We start from the raw sequence: 19,462 nt of genomic DNA, 5'->3' as shown, positions 1-19,462 counted from the left end.
TTCCAATGAGTAGAGAAGGTAATGCTACTGAAAGTAACTTCAGTAGCATAGGTAGCACACTCCAAAAATTGGTTGCAGACAACTCTAAATTATATGGTTAGTGTGCTAACAATGTTTACATGCTGTTAGCACATAGTACTTATCAGCAAAATTGAACTGTACACTCCTTTGAGTTGAATGCATTACTTTCTATTCAATGCATTTTGTGATAAGTTTCTGTACATAACTACTCAGACTGATGTGGAACTGTATAGATATTGCATGTAGAGTGCTAGGTGCCATGGAATACTCCAATGCAAGCTGAATTCAGTAACCTACCTGGTACCATTTACAGTGGAACAGCCATTGACTTGGTTTAATTCTGTAAAGTCTAAAGTTCCAATGAGTAGAGAAGGTAATGCAACTGAAAGTAACTTCAGTAGCATAGGTAGCACACTCAAAAAATTGGTTGCAGACAACTCTAAATCATATGGTTAGTGTGCTAACAATGTTTACATCATGTTAGCACATAGTACTTATCAGCAAAATTGAACTGTACACTCCTTTGAGTTGAATGCATTACTTTGTATTCAATGCATTTTGTGATAAGTTTCTGTACATAACTACTCAGACTGATGTGGAACTGTATCGATATTGCATGTAGAGTGCTAGGTGCCATGGAATACTCCAATGCAAGCTGAATTCAGTAACCTACCTGGTACCATTTACAGTGGAACAGCCATTGACTTGGTTTAAGTCTGTAAAGTCTAAAGTTCCAATGAGTAGAGAAGGTAATGCAACTGAAAGTAACTTCAGTAGCTTAGGTAGCACACTCAAAAAATTGGTTGCAGACAACTCTAAATCATATGGTTAGTGTGCTAACAATGTTTACATCATGTTAGCACATAGTATTTATCAGCACAATTCAAATGTACACTCCTTTGAGATGAATGCATTACTTTCTATTCAATGCATTTTGTGATAAGTTTCTGAACATAACTACTCAGACTGATGTGGAACTGTATAGATATTGCATGTAGAGTGCTAGGTGGCATGGAATACTCCAATGCAAGTTGAATTCAGTAACCTACCTGGTACCATTTACAGTGGAACAGCCATTGACTTGGTTTAATTCTGTAAAGTCCAAAGTTCCAATGAGTAGAGAAGGTAATGCTACAGAAAGTAACTTCAGTAGCATAGGTAGCACACTCAAAAAATTGGTTGCAGACAACTCTAAATCATATGGTTAGTGTGCTAACAATGTTTACATCCTGTTAGCACATAGTACTTATCAGCAAAATTGAACTGTACACTCCTTTGAGTTGAATGCATTACTTTCTATTCAATGCATTTTGTGATAAGTTTCTGTACATAACTACTCAGACTGATGTGGAACTCTATAGAAATTGCATGTAGAGTGCTAGGTGCCATGGAATACTCCAATGCAAGCTGAATTCAGTAACCTACCTGGTACCATTTACAGTGGAACAGCCATTGACTTGGTTTAATTCTGTAAAGTCCAAAGTTCCAATGAGTAGAGAAGGTAATGCTACAGAAAGTAACTTCAGTAGCATAGGTAGCACACTCAAAAAATTGGTTGCAGACAACTCTAAATCATATGGTTAGTGTGCTAACAATGTTTACATCCTGTTAGCACATAGTACTTATCAGCAAAATTGAACTGTACACTCCTTTGAGTTGAATGCATTACTTTCTATTCAATGCATTTTGTGATAAGTTTCTGTACATAACTACTCAGACTGATGTGGAACTCTATAGAAATTGCATGTAGAGTGCTAGGTGCCATGGAATACTCCAATGCAAGCTGAATTCAGTAACCTACCTGGTACCATTTACAGTGGAACAGCCATTGACTTGGTTTAATTCTGTAAAGTCTAAAGTTCCAATGAGTAGAGAAGGTAATGCTACTGAAAGTAACTTCAGTAGCATAGGTAGCACACTCAAAAAATTGGTTGCAGACAACTCTAAATCATATGGTTAGTGTGCTAACAATGTTTACATCCTGTTAGCACATAGTACTTATCAGCAAAATTGAACTGAACACTCCTTTGAGTTGAATGCATTACTTTCTATTCATTGCATTTTGTGATAAGTTTCTGTACATAACTACTCAGACTGATGTGGAACTGTATAGATATTGCATGTAGAGTGCTAGGTGGCATGGAATACTCCAATGCAAGCTGAATTCAGTAACCTACCTGGTACCATTTACAGTGGAACAGCCATTGACCTGGTTTAATTCTGTAAAGTCTAAAGTTCCAATGAGTGGAGAAGGTAATGCAACTGAAAGTAACTTCAGTAGCATAGGTAGCACACTCAAAAAATTGGTTGCAGACAACTCTAAATCATATGGTTAGTGTGCTAACAATGTTTACATCATGTTAGCACATAGTATTTATCAGCACAATTGAACTGTACACTCCTTTGAGTTGAATGCATTACGTTCTATTCAATGCATTTTGTGATAAGTTTCAGTACATAACTACTCAGACTGATGTGGAACTGTATAGATATTGCATGTAGAGTGCTAGGTGGCATGGAATACTCCAATTCAAGTTGAATTCAGCAACCTACCTGGTACCATTTACAGTGGAACAGCCATTGACTTGGTTTAATTCTGTAACGTCCAAAGTTCCAATGAGTAGAGAAGGTAATGCTACTGAAAGTAACTTCAGTAGCATAGGTAGCACACTCCAAAAATTGGTTGCAGACAACTCTAAATTATATGGTTAGTGTGCTAACAATGTTTACATGCTGTTAGCACATAGTACTTATCAGCAAAATTGAACTGTACACTCCTTTGAGTTGAATGCATTACTTTCTATTCAATGCATTTTGTGATAAGTTTCTGTACATAACTACTCAGACTGATGTGGAACTGTATAGATATTGCATGTAGAGTGCTAGGTGCCATGGAATACTCCAATGCAAGCTGAATTCAGTAACCTACCTGGTACCATTTACAGTGGAACAGCCATTGACTTGGTTTAATTCTGTAAAGTCTAAAGTTCCAATGAGTAGAGAAGGTAATGCAACTGAAAGTAACTTCAGTAGCATAGGTAGCACACTCAAAAAATTGGTTGCAGACAACTCTAAATCATATGGTTAGTGTGCTAACAATGTTTACATCATGTTAGCACATAGTACTTATCAGCAAAATTGAACTGTACACTCCTTTGAGTTGAATGCATTACTTTGTATTCAATGCATTTTGTGATAAGTTTCTGTACATAACTACTCAGACTGATGTGGAACTGTATCGATATTGCATGTAGAGTGCTAGGTGCCATGGAATACTCCAATGCAAGCTGAATTCAGTAACCTACCTGGTACCATTTACAGTGGAACAGCCATTGACTTGGTTTAAGTCTGTAAAGTCTAAAGTTCCAATGAGTAGAGAAGGTAATGCAACTGAAAGTAACTTCAGTAGCTTAGGTAGCACACTCAAAAAATTGGTTGCAGACAACTCTAAATCATATGGTTAGTGTGCTAACAATGTTTACATCATGTTAGCACATAGTATTTATCAGCACAATTCAAATGTACACTCCTTTGAGATGAATGCATTACTTTCTATTCAATGCATTTTGTGATAAGTTTCTGAACATAACTACTCAGACTGATGTGGAACTGTATAGATATTGCATGTAGAGTGCTAGGTGGCATGGAATACTCCAATGCAAGTTGAATTCAGTAACCTACCTGGTACCATTTACAGTGGAACAGCCATTGACTTGGTTTAATTCTGTAAAGTCCAAAGTTCCAATGAGTAGAGAAGGTAATGCTACAGAAAGTAACTTCAGTAGCATAGGTAGCACACTCAAAAAATTGGTTGCAGACAACTCTAAATCATATGGTTAGTGTGCTAACAATGTTTACATCCTGTTAGCACATAGTACTTATCAGCAAAATTGAACTGTACACTCCTTTGAGTTGAATGCATTACTTTCTATTCAATGCATTTTGTGATAAGTTTCTGTACATAACTACTCAGACTGATGTGGAACTCTATAGAAATTGCATGTAGAGTGCTAGGTGCCATGGAATACTCCAATGCAAGCTGAATTCAGTAACCTACCTGGTACCATTTACAGTGGAACAGCCATTGACTTGGTTTAATTCTGTAAAGTCTAAAGTTCCAATGAGTAGAGAAGGTAATGCTACTGAAAGTAACTTCAGTAGCATAGGTAGCACACTCAAAAAATTGGTTGCAGACAACTCTAAATCATATGGTTAGTGTGCTAACAATGTTTACATCCTGTTAGCACATAGTACTTATCAGCAAAATTGAACTGAACACTCCTTTGAGTTGAATGCATTACTTTCTATTCATTGCATTTTGTGATAAGTTTCTGTACATAACTACTCAGACTGATGTGGAACTGTATAGATATTGCATGTAGAGTGCTAGGTGGCATGGAATACTCCAATGCAAGCTGAATTCAGTAACCTACCTGGTACCATTTACAGTGGAACAGCCATTGACCTGGTTTAATTCTGTAAAGTCTAAAGTTCCAATGAGTGGAGAAGGTAATGCAACTGAAAGTAACTTCAGTAGCATAGGTAGCACACTCAAAAAATTGGTTGCAGACAACTCTAAATCATATGGTTAGTGTGCTAACAATGTTTACATCATGTTAGCACATAGTATTTATCAGCACAATTGAACTGTACACTCCTTTGAGTTGAATGCATTATGTTCTATTCAATGCATTTTGTGATAAGTTTCAGTACATAACTACTCAGACTGATGTGGAACTGTATAGATATTGCATGTAGAGTGCTAGGTGGCATGGAATACTCCAATTCAAGTTGAATTCAGCAACCTACCTGGTACCATTTACAGTGGAACAGCCATTGACTTGGTTTAATTCTGTAACGTCCAAAGTTCCAATGAGTAGAGAAGGTAATGCTACTGAAAGTAACTTCAGTAGCATAGGTAGCACACTCCAAAAATTGGTTGCAGACAACTCTAAATTATATGGTTAGTGTGCTAACAATGTTTACATGCTGTTAGCACATAGTACTTATCAGCAAAATTGAACTGTACACTCCTTTGAGTTGAATGCATTACTTTCTATTCAATGCATTTTGTGATAAGTTTCTGTACATAACTACTCAGACTGATGTGGAACTGTATAGATATTGCATGTAGAGTGCTAGGTGCCATGGAATACTCCAATGCAAGCTGAATTCAGTAACCTACCTGGTACCATTTACAGTGGAACAGCCATTGACTTGGTTTAATTCTGTAAAGTCTAAAGTTCCAATGAGTAGAGAAGGTAATGCAACTGAAAGTAACTTCAGTAGCATAGGTAGCACACTCAAAAAATTGGTTGCAGACAACTCTAAATCATATGGTTAGTGTGCTAACAATGTTTACATCATGTTAGCACATAGTACTTATCAGCAAAATTGAACTGTACACTCCTTTGAGTTGAATGCATTACTTTGTATTCAATGCATTTTGTGATAAGTTTCTGTACATAACTACTCAGACTGATGTGGAACTGTATCGATATTGCATGTAGAGTGCTAGGTGCCATGGAATACTCCAATGCAAGCTGAATTCAGTAACCTACCTGGTACCATTTACAGTGGAACAGCCATTGACTTGGTTTAAGTCTGTAAAGTCTAAAGTTCCAATGAGTAGAGAAGGTAATGCAACTGAAAGTAACTTCAGTAGCTTAGGTAGCACACTCAAAAAATTGGTTGCAGACAACTCTAAATCATATGGTTAGTGTGCTAACAATGTTTACATCATGTTAGCACATAGTATTTATCAGCACAATTCAAATGTACACTCCTTTGAGATGAATGCATTACTTTCTATTCAATGCATTTTGTGATAAGTTTCTGTACATAACTACTCAGACTGATGTGGAACTGTATAGATATTGCATGTAGAGTGCTAGGTGGCATGGAATACTCCAATGCAAGTTGAATTCAGTAACCTACCTGGTACCATTTACAGTGGAACAGCCATTGACTTGGTTTAATTCTGTAAAGTCCAAAGTTCCAATGAGTAGAGAAGGTAATGCTACTGAAAGTAACTTCAGTAGCATAGGTAGCACACTCAAAAAATTGGTTGCAGACAACTCTAAATCATATGGTTAGTGTGCTAACAATGTTTACATCCTGTTAGCACATAGTACTTATCAGCAAAATTGAACTGTACACTCCTTTGAGTTGAATGCATTACTTTCTATTCAATGCATTTTGTGATAAGTTTCTGTACATAACTACTCAGACTGATGTGGAACTCTATAGAAATTGCATGTAGAGTGCTAGGTGCCATGGAATACTCCAATGCAAGCTGAATTCAGTAACCTACCTGGTACCATTTACAGTGGAACAGCCATTGACTTGGTTTAATTCTGTAAAGTCTAAAGTTCCAATGAGTAGAGAAGGTAATGCTACTGAAAGTAACTTCAGTAGCATAGGTAGCACACTCAAAAAATTGGTTGCAGACAACTCTAAATCATATGGTTAGTGTGTTAACAATGTTTACATCATGTTAGCACATAGTATTTATCAGCACAATTCAAATGTACACTCCTTTGAGATGAATGCATTACTTTCTATTGAATGCATTTTGTGATAAGTTTCTGTACATAACTACTCTGACTGATGTGGAACTGTATAGATATTGCATGTAGAGTGCTAGGTGCCATGGAATACTCCAATGCAAGCTGAATTCAGTAACCTACCTGGTACCATTTACAGTGGAACAGCCATTGACTTGGTTTAATTCTGTAAAGTCTAAAGTTCCAATGAGTAGAGAAGGTAATGCAACTGAAAGTAACTTCAGTAGCATAGGTAGCACACTCAAAAAATTGGTTGCAGACAACTCTAAATCATATGGTTAGTGTGCTAACAATGTTTACATCCTGTTAGCACATAGTACTTATCAGCAAAATTGAACTGTACACTCCTTTGATTTGAATGCATTACTTTCTATTCAATGCATTTTGTGATGTTTCTGTACATAACTACTCAGACTGATGTGGAACTGTATAGATATTGCAAGTAGAGTGCTAGGTGCCATGGAAGACTCCAATGCAAGCTGAATTCAGTAACCTACCTGGTACCATTTACAGTGGAACAGCCATTGACTTGGTTTAATTCTGTACAGTCTAAAGTTCCAATGAGTAGAGAAGGTAATGCAACTGAAAGTAACTTCAGTAGCATAGGTAGCACACTCAAAAAATTGTTTGCAGACAACTCTAAATCATATGGTTAGTGTGTTAACAATGTTTACATCATGTTAGCACATAGTATTTATCAGCACAATTCAAATGTACACTCCTTTGAGATGAATGCATTACTTTCTATTCAATGCATTTTGTGATAAGTTTCTGTACATAACTACTCTGACTGATGTGGAACTGTATAGATATTGCATGTAGAGTGCTAGGTGGCATGGAATACTCCAATGCAAGTTGAATTCAGTAACCTACCTGGTACCATTTACAGTGGAACAGCCATTGACTTGGTTTAATTCTGTAAAGTCCAAAGTTCCAATGAGTAGAGAAGGTAATGCTACTGAAAGTAACTTCAGTAGCATAGGTAGCACACTCAAAAAATTGGTTGCAGACAACTCTAAATTATATGGTTAGTGTGCTAACAATGTTTACATGCTGTTAGCACATAGTACTTATCAGCAAAATTGAACTGTACACTCCTTTGAGTTGAATGCATTACTTTCTATTCAATGCATTTTGTGATAAGTTTCTGTACATAACTGCTCAGACTGATGTGGAACTCTATAGATATTGCATGTAGAGTGCTAGGTGCCATGGAATACTCCAAAACAAGCTGAATTCAGTAACCTACCTGGTACCATTTACAGTGGAACAGCCATTGACTTGGTTTAATTCTGTAAAGTCTAAAGTTCCAATGAGTCGAGAAGGTAATGCTACTGAAAGTAACTTCAGTAGCATAGGTAGCACACTCAAAAAATTGTTTGCAGACAACTCTAAATCATCTGGTTAGTGTGCTAACAATGTTTACATCATGTTAGCACATAGTACTTATCAGCAAAATTGAACTGTACACTCCTTTGAGTTGAATGCATTACTTTGTATTCAATGCATTTTGTGATAAGTTTCTGTACATAACTACTCAGACTGATGTGGAACTGTATAGATATTGCATGTAGAGTGCTATGTTCCATGGAATACTCCAATGCAAGCTGAATTCAGTAACCTACCTGGTACCATTTACAGTGGAACAGCCATTGACTTGGTTTAATTCTGTAAAGTCTAAAGTTCCAATGAGTCGAGAAGGTAATGCTACTGAAAGTAACTTCAGTAGCATAGGTAGCACACTCAAAAAATTGGTTGCAGACAACTCTAAATCATCTGGTTAGTGTGCTAACAATGTTTACATCATGTTAGCACATAGTATATATCAGCACAATACAAATGTACACTCCTTTGAGATGAATGCATTACTTTCTATTCAATGCATTTTGTGATAAGTTTCTGTACATAACTACTCAGACTGATGTGGAACTGTATAGATATTGCATGTAGAGTGCTAAGTGGCATGGAATACTCCAATGCAAGTTGAATTCAGTAACCTACCTGGTACCATTTACAGTGGAACAGCCATTGACTTGGTTTAATTATAGAAAGACTAAAGTTCCAATGTGTAGAGAAGGTAACGTTACTGAAAGTAACTTCTGGAGCATAGGTAGCACACTCATAAAATTGGTTGCAGACAACTCTAAATCATATGGTTAGTGTGCTTACAATGTTTACATCATGTTAGCACTTATTAGTTATCAGCAAAATTGAATTGTTCACTCCATTGAGTTGAATGCATTACTTTCTATTCAATGCATTTTGTGATAAGTTTCTGTACATAAATACTCAGACTGATGTGGAACTGTATAGATATTGCATGTAGAGTGCTAGGTGGCATGGAATACTCCAATGCAAGTTGAATTCAGTAACCTACCTGGTACCATTTACAGTGGAACAGCCATTGACTTGGTTTAATTCTGTAAAGTCCAAAGTTCCAATGAGTAGAGAAGGTAATGCTACTGAAAGTAACTTCAGTAGCATAGGTAGCACACTCAAAAAATTGGTTGCAGACAACTCTAAATCATATGGTTAGTGTGCTAACAATGTTTACATCCTGTTAGCACATAGTACTTATCAGCAAAATTGAACTGTACACTCCTTTGAGTTGAATGCATTACTTTGTATTCAATGCATTTTGTGATAAGTTTCTGTACATAACTACTCAGACTGATGTGGAACTGTATAGATAATGCATGTAGAGTGCTAGGTGGCATGGAATACTCCAATGCAAGTTGAATTCAGTAACCTACCTGGCACCATTTACAGTGGAACAGCCATTGACTTGGTTTAATTATAGAAAGACTAAAGTTCCAATGTGTAGAGAAGGTAACGTTACTGAAACTTCTGGAGCATAGGTAGCACACTCATAAAATTGGTTGCAGACAACTCTAAATCATATGGTTAGTGTGCTAACAATGTTTACATCATGTTAGCACTTATTAGTTATCAGCAAAATTGAATTGTACACTCCATTGTGTTGAATGCATTACTTTCTATTCAATGCATTCTTTGATAAGATTGTGTAAATAACTACTCTGGGTGATTTGGAACTGTATAGATATTGCATGTAGAGTGCTAGGTGCCATGGAATACTCCAATGCAAGCTGAATTCAGTAACCTACCTGGTACCATTCACAGTGGAACAGCCATTGATTTGATTTAATTCTGTAAAGTCCAAAGTTCCAATGAGTAGAGAAGGTAATGCTACTGAAAGTAACTTCAGTAGCATAGGTAGCACACTCAAAAAATTGGTTGCAGACAACTCTAAATCATATGGTTAGTGTGCTAACAATGTTTACATCCTGTTAGCACATAGTACTTATCAGCAAAATTGAACTGTACACTCCTTTGAGTTGAATGCATTACTTTCTATTCAATGCATTTTGTGATAAGTTTCTGTACATAACTACTCAGACTGATGTGGAACTCTATAGATATTGCATGTAGAGTGCTAGGTGGCATGGAATACTCCAATGCAAGTTGAATTCAGTAACCTACCTGGTACCATTTACAGTGGAACAGCCATTGACTTGGTTTAATTAAAGAAAGACTAAAGTTCCAATTTGTAGAGAAGGTAACGTTACTGAAAGTAACTTCTGGAGCATAGGTAGCACACTCGTAAAATTGGTTGCAGACAACTCTAAATCATATGGTTAGTGTGCTAACAAGGTTTACATCATGTTAGCACATAGTATTTATCAGCACAATTGAACTGTACACTCCTTTGAGATGAATGCATTACTTTCTATTCAATGCATTTTTTGATAAGTTTCTGTACATAACTACTCAGACTGATGTGGAACTGTATAGATATTGCATGTAGAGTGCTAGGTGGCATGGAATACTCCAATGCAAGTTGAATTCAGTAACCTACCTGGTACCATTTACAGTGGAACAGCCATTGACTTGGTTTAATTCTGTAAAGTCCAAAGTTCCAATGAGTAGAGAAGGTAATGCTACTGAAAGTAACTTCAGTAGCATAGGTAGCACACTCAAAAAATTGGTTGCAGACAACTCTAAATCATATGGTTAGTGTGCTAACAATGTTTACATCCTGTTAGCACATAGTACTTATCAGCAAAATTGAACTGTACACTCCTTTGAGTTGAATGCATTACTTTCTATTCAATGCATTTTGTGATAAGTTTCTGTACATAACTACTCAGACTGATGTGGAACTGTATAGATATTGCATGTAGAGTGCTAGGTGGCATGGAATACTCCAATGCAAGTTGAATTCAGTAACCTACCTGGTACCATTTACAGTGGAACAGCCATTGACTTGGTTTAATTCTGTAAAGTCTAAAGTTCCAATGAGTAGAGAAGGTAATGCAACTGAAAGTAACTTCAGTAGCATAGGTAGCACACTCAAAAAATTGGTTGAAGACAACTCTAAATCATATGGTTAGTGTGCTAACAATGTTTACATCATGTTAGCACATAGTAGTTCTCAGCAAAATTGAACTGAACACTCCTTTGAGTTGAATGCATTACTTTCTATTCAATGAATTTTGTGATAAGTTTCTGTACATAACTACTCAGACTGATGTGGAACTGTATAGATAATGCATGTAGAGTGCTAGGTGGCATGGAATACTCCAATGCAAGTTGAATTCAGTAACCTACCGGGTACCATTTACAGTGGAACAGCCATTGACTTGGTTTAATTATAGAAAGACTAAAGTTCCAATGTGTAGAGAAGGTAACGTTACTGAAAGTAACTTCTGGAGCATAGGTAGCACACTCATAAAATTGGTTGCAGACAACTCTAAATCATATGGTTAGTGTGCTAAAAATGTTTACATCATGTTAGCACTTATTAGTTATCAGCAAAATTGAATTGTAAACTCCATTGAGTTGAATGCATTACTTTCTATTCAATGCATTCTTTGGTAAGATTGTGTACATAACTACTCTGGGTGATTTGGAACTGTATAGATATTGCATGTAGAGTGCTAGGTGCCATGGAATACTCCAATGCAAGCTGAATTCAGTAACCTACCTGGTACCATTCACAGTGGAACAGCCATTGACTTGGTTTAATTCTGTAAAGTCCAAAGTTCCAATGAGTAGAGAAGGTAATGCTACTGAAAGTAACTTCAGTAGCATAGGTAGCACACTCAAAAAATTGGTTGCAGACAACTCTAAATCATATGGTTAGTGTGCTAACAATGTTTACATGCTGTTAGCACATAGTACTTATCAGCAAAATTGAACTGTACACTCCTTTGAGTTGAATGCATTACTTTCTATTCAATGCATTTTGTGATAAGTTTCTGTACATAACTACTCAGACTGATGTGGAACTGTATAGATATTGCATGTAGAGTGCTAGGTGGCATGGAATACTCCAATGCAAGTTGAATTCAGTAACCTACCTGGTACCATTTACAGTGGAACAGCCATTGACTTGGTTTAATTCTGTAAAGTCTAAAGTTCCAATGAGTAGAGAAGGTAATGCAACTGAAAGTAACTTCAGTAGCATAGGTAGCACACTCAAAAAATTGGTTGCAGACAACTCTAAATCATATGGTTAGTGTGCTAACAATGTTTACATCATGTTAGCACATAGTAGTTCTCAGCAAAATTGAACTGAACACTCCTTTGAGTTGAATGCATTACTTTCTATTGAATGCATTTTGTGATAAGTTTCTGTACATAACTACTCAGACTGATGTAGAACTGTATAGATAATGCATGTAGAGTGCTAGGTGGCATGGAATACTCCAATGCAAGTTGAATTCAGTAACCTACCTGGTACCATTTACAGTGGAACAGCCATTGACTTGGTTTAATTATAGAAAGTCTAAAGTTCCAATGTTTAGAGAAGGTAACGTTACTGAAAGTAACTTCTGGAGTATAGGTAGCACACTCATAAAATTGGTTGCAGACAACTCTAAATCATATGGTTAGTGTGCTAACAATGTTTACATCATGTTAGCACTTATTAGTTATCAGCAAAATTGAATTGTACACTCCATTGAGTTGAATGCATTACTTTCTATTCAATGCATTCTTTGGTAAGATTGTGTACATAACTACTCTGGGTGATTTGGAACTGTATAGATATTGCATGTAGAGTGCTAGGTGCCATGGAATACTCCAATGCAAGCTGAATTCAGTAACCTACCTGGTACCATTTACAGTGGAACAGCCATTGACTTGGTTTAATTCTGTAAAGTCTAAAGTTCCAATGAGTAGAGAAGGTAATGCAACTGAAAGTAACTTCAGTAGCATAGGTAGCACACTCAAAAAATTGGTTGCAGACAACTCTAAATCATATGGTTAGTGTGCTAACAATGTTTACATCATGTTAGCACATAGTACTTATCAGCAAAATTGAACTGTACACTCCTTTGAGTTGAATGCATTACTTTGTATTCAATGCATTTTGTGATAAGTTTCTGTACATAACTACTCAGACTGATGTGGAACTGTATCGATATTGCATGTAGAGTGCTAGGTGCCATGGAATACTCCAATGCAAGCTGAATTCAGTAACCTACCTGGTACCATTTACAGTGGAACAGCCATTGACTTGGTTTAAGTCTGTAAAGTCTAAAGTTCCAATGAGTAGAGAAGGTAATGCAACTGAAAGTAACTTCAGTAGCTTAGGTAGCACACTCAAAAAATTGGTTGCAGACAACTCTAAATCATATGGTTAGTGTGCTAACAATGTTTACATCATGTTAGCACATAGTATTTATCAGCACAATTCAAATGTACACTCCTTTGAGATGAATGCATTACTTTCTATTCAATGCATTTTGTGATAAGTTTCTGTACATAACTACTCAGACTGATGTGGAACTGTATAGATATTGCATGTAGAGTGCTAGGTGGCATGGAATACTCCAATGCAAGTTGAATTCAGTAACCTACCTGGTACCATTTACAGTGGAACAGCCATTGACTTGGTTTAATTCTGTAAAGTCCAAAGTTCCAATGAGTAGAGAAGGTAATGCTACTGAAAGTAACTTCAGTAGCATAGGTAGCACACTCAAAAAATTGGTTGCAGACAACTCTAAATCATATGGTTAGTGTGCTAACAATGTTTACATCCTGTTAGCACATAGTACTTATCAGCAAAATTGAACTGTACACTCCTTTGAGTTGAATGCATTACTTTCTATTCAATGCATTTTGTGATAAGTTTCTGTACATAACTACTCAGACTGATGTGGAACTCTATAGAAATTGCATGTAGAGTGCTAGGTGCCATGGAATACTCCAATGCAAGCTGAATTCAGTAACCTACCTGGTACCATTTACAGTGGAACAGCCATTGACTTGGTTTAATTCTGTAAAGTCTAAAGTTCCAATGAGTAGAGAAGGTAATGCTACTGAAAGTAACTTCAGTAGCATAGGTAGCACACTCAAAAAATTGGTTGCAGACAACTCTAAATCATATGGTTAGTGTGTTAACAATGTTTACATCATGTTAGCACATAGTATTTATCAGCACAATTCAAATGTACACTCCTTTGAGATGAATGCATTACTTTCTATTGAATGCATTTTGTGATAAGTTTCTGTACATAACTACTCTGACTGATGTGGAACTGTATAGATATTGCATGTAGAGTGCTAGGTGCCATGGAATACTCCAATGCAAGCTGAATTCAGTAACCTACCTGGTACCATTTACAGTGGAACAGCCATTGACTTGGTTTAATTCTGTAAAGTCTAAAGTTCCAATGAGTAGAGAAGGTAATGCAACTGAAAGTAACTTCAGTAGCATAGGTAGCACACTCAAAAAATTGGTTGCAGACAACTCTAAATCATATGGTTAGTGTGCTAACAATGTTTACATCCTGTTAGCACATAGTACTTATCAGCAAAATTGAACTGTACACTCCTTTGATTTGAATGCATTACTTTCTATTCAATGCATTTTGTGATGTTTCTGTACATAACTACTCAGACTGATGTGGAACTGTATAGATATTGCAAGTAGAGTGCTAGGTGCCATGGAAGACTCCAATGCAAGCTGAATTCAGTAACCTACCTGGTACCATTTACAGTGGAACAGCCATTGACTTGGTTTAATTCTGTACAGTCTAAAGTTCCAATGAGTAGAGAAGGTAATGCAACTGAAAGTAACTTCAGTAGCATAGGTAGCACACTCAAAAAATTGTTTGCAGACAACTCTAAATCATATGGTTAGTGTGTTAACAATGTTTACATCATGTTAGCACATAGTATTTATCAGCACAATTCAAATGTACACTCCTTTGAGATGAATGCATTACTTTCTATTCAATGCATTTTGTGATAAGTTTCTGTACATAACTACTCTGACTGATGTGGAACTGTATAGATATTGCATGTAGAGTGCTAGGTGGCATGGAATACTCCAATGCAAGTTGAATTCAGTAACCTACCTGGTACCATTTACAGTGGAACAGCCATTGACTTGGTTTAATTCTGTAAAGTCCAAAGTTCCAATGAGTAGAGAAGGTAATGCTACTGAAAGTAACTTCAGTAGCATAGGTAGCACACTCAAAAAATTGGTTGCAGACAACTCTAAATTATATGGTTAGTGTGCTAACAATGTTTACATGCTGTTAGCACATAGTACTTATCAGCAAAATTGAACTGTACACTCCTTTGAGTTGAATGCATTACTTTCTATTCAATGCATTTTGTGATAAGTTTCTGTACATAACTGCTCAGACTGATGTGGAACTCTATAGATATTGCATGTAGAGTGCTAGGTGCCATGGAATACTCCAAAACAAGCTGAATTCAGTAACCTACCTGGTACCATTTACAGTGGAACAGCCATTGACTTGGTTTAATTCTGTAAAGTCTAAAGTTCCAATGAGTCGAGAAGGTAATGCTACTGAAAGTAACTTCAGTAGCATAGGTAGCACACTCAAAAAATTGTTTGCAGACAACTCTAAATCATCTGGTTAGTGTGCTAACAATGTTTACATCATGTTAGCACATAGTACTTATCAGCAAAATTGAACTGTACACTCCTTTGAGTTGAATGCATTACTTTGTATTCAATGCATTTTGTGATAAGTTTCTGTACATAACTACTCAGACTGATGTGGAACTGTATAGATATTGCATGTAGAGTGCTATGTTCCATGGAATACTCCAATGCAAGCTGAATTCAGTAACCTACCTGGTACCATTTACAGTGGAACAGCCATTGACTTGGTTTAATTCTGTAAAGTCTAAAGTTCCAATGAGTCGAGAAGGTAATGCTACTGAAAGTAACTTCAGTAGCATAGGTAGCACACTCAAAAAATTGGTTGCAGACAACTCTAAATCATCTGGTTAGTGTGCTAACAATGTTTACATCATGTTAGCACATAGTATATATCAGCACAATACAAATGTACACTCCTTTGAGATGAATGCATTACTTTCTATTCAATGCATTTTGTGATAAGTTTCTGTACATAACTACTCAGACTGATGTGGAACTGTATAGATATTGCATGTAGAGTGCTAAGTGGCATGGAATACTCCAATGCAAGTTGAATTCAGTAACCTACCTGGTACCATTTACAGTGGAACAGCCATTGACTTGGTTTAATTATAGAAAGACTAAAGTTCCAATGTGTAGAGAAGGTAACGTTACTGAAAGTAACTTCTGGAGCATAGGTAGCACACTCATAAAATTGGTTGCAGACAACTCTAAATCATATGGTTAGTGTGCTTACAATGTTTACATCATGTTAGCACTTATTAGTTATCAGCAAAATTGAATTGTTCACTCCATTGAGTTGAATGCATTACTTTCTATTCAATGCATTTTGTGATAAGTTTCTGTACATAAATACTCAGACTGATGTGGAACTGTATAGATATTGCATGTAGAGTGCTAGGTGGCATGGAATACTCCAATGCAAGTTGAATTCAGTAACCTACCTGGTACCATTTACAGTGGAACAGCCATTGACTTGGTTTAATTCTGTAAAGTCCAAAGTTCCAATGAGTAGAGAAGGTAATGCTACTGAAAGTAACTTCAGTAGCATAGGTAGCACACTCAAAAAATTGGTTGCAGACAACTCTAAATCATATGGTTAGTGTGCTAACAATGTTTACATCCTGTTAGCACATAGTACTTATCAGCAAAATTGAACTGTACACTCCTTTGAGTTGAATGCATTACTTTGTATTCAATGCATTTTGTGATAAGTTTCTGTACATAACTACTCAGACTGATGTGGAACTGTATAGATAATGCATGTAGAGTGCTAGGTGGCATGGAATACTCCAATGCAAGTTGAATTCAGTAACCTACCTGGCACCATTTACAGTGGAACAGCCATTGACTTGGTTTAATTATAGAAAGACTAAAGTTCCAATGTGTAGAGAAGGTAACGTTACTGAAACTTCTGGAGCATAGGTAGCACACTCATAAAATTGGTTGCAGACAACTCTAAATCATATGGTTAGTGTGCTAACAATGTTTACATCATGTTAGCACTTATTAGTTATCAGCAAAATTGAATTGTACACTCCATTGTGTTGAATGCATTACTTTCTATTCAATGCATTCTTTGATAAGATTGTGTAAATAACTACTCTGGGTGATTTGGAACTGTATAGATATTGCATGTAGAGTGCTAGGTGCCATGGAATACTCCAATGCAAGCTGAATTCAGTAACCTACCTGGTACCATTCACAGTGGAACAGCCATTGATTTGATTTAATTCTGTAAAGTCCAAAGTTCCAATGAGTAGAGAAGGTAATGCTACTGAAAGTAACTTCAGTAGCATAGGTAGCACACTCAAAAAATTGGTTGCAGACAACTCTAAATCATATGGTTAGTGTGCTAACAATGTTTACATCCTGTTAGCACATAGTACTTATCAGCAAAATTGAACTGTACACTCCTTTGAGTTGAATGCATTACTTTCTATTCAATGCATTTTGTGATAAGTTTCTGTACATAACTACTCAGACTGATGTGGAACTCTATAGATATTGCATGTAGAGTGCTAGGTGGCATGGAATACTCCAATGCAAGTTGAATTCAGTAACCTACCTGGTACCATTTACAGTGGAACAGCCATTGACTTGGTTTAATTAAAGAAAGACTAAAGTTCCAATTTGTAGAGAAGGTAACGTTACTGAAAGTAACTTCTGGAGCATAGGTAGCACACTCGTAAAATTGGTTGCAGACAACTCTAAATCATATGGTTAGTGTGCTAAGAAGGTTTACATCATGTTAGCACATAGTATTTATCAGCACAATTGAACTGTACACTCCTTTGAGATGAATGCATTACTTTCTATTCAATGCATTTTTTGATAAGTTTCTGTACATAACTACTCAGACTGATGTGGAACTGTATAGATATTGCATGTAGAGTGCTAGGTGGCATGGAATACTCCAATGCAAGTTGAATTCAGTAACCTACCTGGTACCATTTACAGTGGAACAGCCATTGACTTGGTTTAATTCTGTAAAGTCCAAAGTTCCAATGAGTAGAGAAGGTAATGCTACTGAAAGTAACTTCAGTAGCATAGGTAGCACACTCAAAAAATTGGTTGCAGACAACTCTAAATCATATGGTTAGTGTGCTAACAATGTTTACATCCTGTTAGCACATAGTACTTATCAGCAAAATTGAACTGTACACTCCTTTGAGTTGAATGCATTACTTTCTATTCAATGCATTTTGTGATAAGTTTCTGTACATAACTACTCAGACTGATGTGGAACTGTATAGATATTGCATGTAGAGTGCTAGGTGGCATGGAATACTCCAATGCAAGTTGAATTCAGTAACCTACCTGGTACCATTTACAGTGGAACAGCCATTGACTTGGTTTAATTCTGTAAAGTCTAAAGTTCCAATGAGTAGAGAAGGTAATGCAACTGAAAGTAACTTCAGTAGCATAGGTAGCACACTCAAAAAATTGGTTGAAGACAACTCTAAATCATATGGTTAGTGTGCTAACAATGTTTACATCATGTTAGCACATAGTAGTTCTCAGCAAAATTGAACTGAACACTCCTTTGAGTTGAATGCATTACTTTCTATTCAATGAATTTTGTGATAAGTTTCTGTACATAACTACTCAGACTGATGTGGAACTGTATAGATAATGCATGTAGAGTGCTAGGTGGCATGGAATACTCCAATGCAAGTTGAATTCAGTAACCTACCGGGTACCATTTACAGTGGAACAGCCATTGACTTGGTTTAATTATAGAAAGACTAAAGTTCCAATGTGTAGAGAAGGTAACGTTACTGAAAGTAACTTCTGGAGCATAGGTAGCACACTCATAAAATTGGTTGCAGACAACTCTAAATCATATGGTTAGTGTGCTAAAAATGTTTACATCATGTTAGCACTTATTAGTTATCAGCAAAATTGAATTGTAAACTCCATTGAGTTGAATGCATTACTTTCTATTCAATGCATTCTTTGGTAAGATTGTGTACATAACTACTCTGGGTGATTTGGAACTGTATAGATATTGCATGTAGAGTGCTAGGTGCCATGGAATACTCCAATGCAAGCTGAATTCAGTAACCTACCTGGTACCATTCACAGTGGAACAGCCATTGACTTGGTTTAATTCTGTAAAGTCCAAAGTTCCAATGAGTAGAGAAGGTAATGCTACTGAAAGTAACTTCAGTAGCATAGGTAGCACACTCAAAAAATTGGTTGCAGACAACTCTAAATCATATGGTTAGTGTGCTAACAATGTTTACATGCTGTTAGCACATAGTACTTATCAGCAAAATTGAACTGTACACTCCTTTGAGTTGAATGCATTACTTTCTATTCAATGCATTTTGTGATAAGTTTCTGTACATAACTACTCAGACTGATGTGGAACTGTATAGATATTGCATGTAGAGTGCTAGGTGGCATGGAATACTCCAATGCA

Source organism: Hypanus sabinus, chromosome 28 (genome assembly GCF_030144855.1).
Source record: "Hypanus sabinus isolate sHypSab1 chromosome 28, sHypSab1.hap1, whole genome shotgun sequence".
In the NCBI taxonomy this organism is placed as follows: Eukaryota; Metazoa; Chordata; class Chondrichthyes; order Myliobatiformes; family Dasyatidae; genus Hypanus; species Hypanus sabinus.
The sequence above is the reverse complement of the archived record's forward strand: the minus strand, read 5'-3'. Positions refer to the sequence as shown.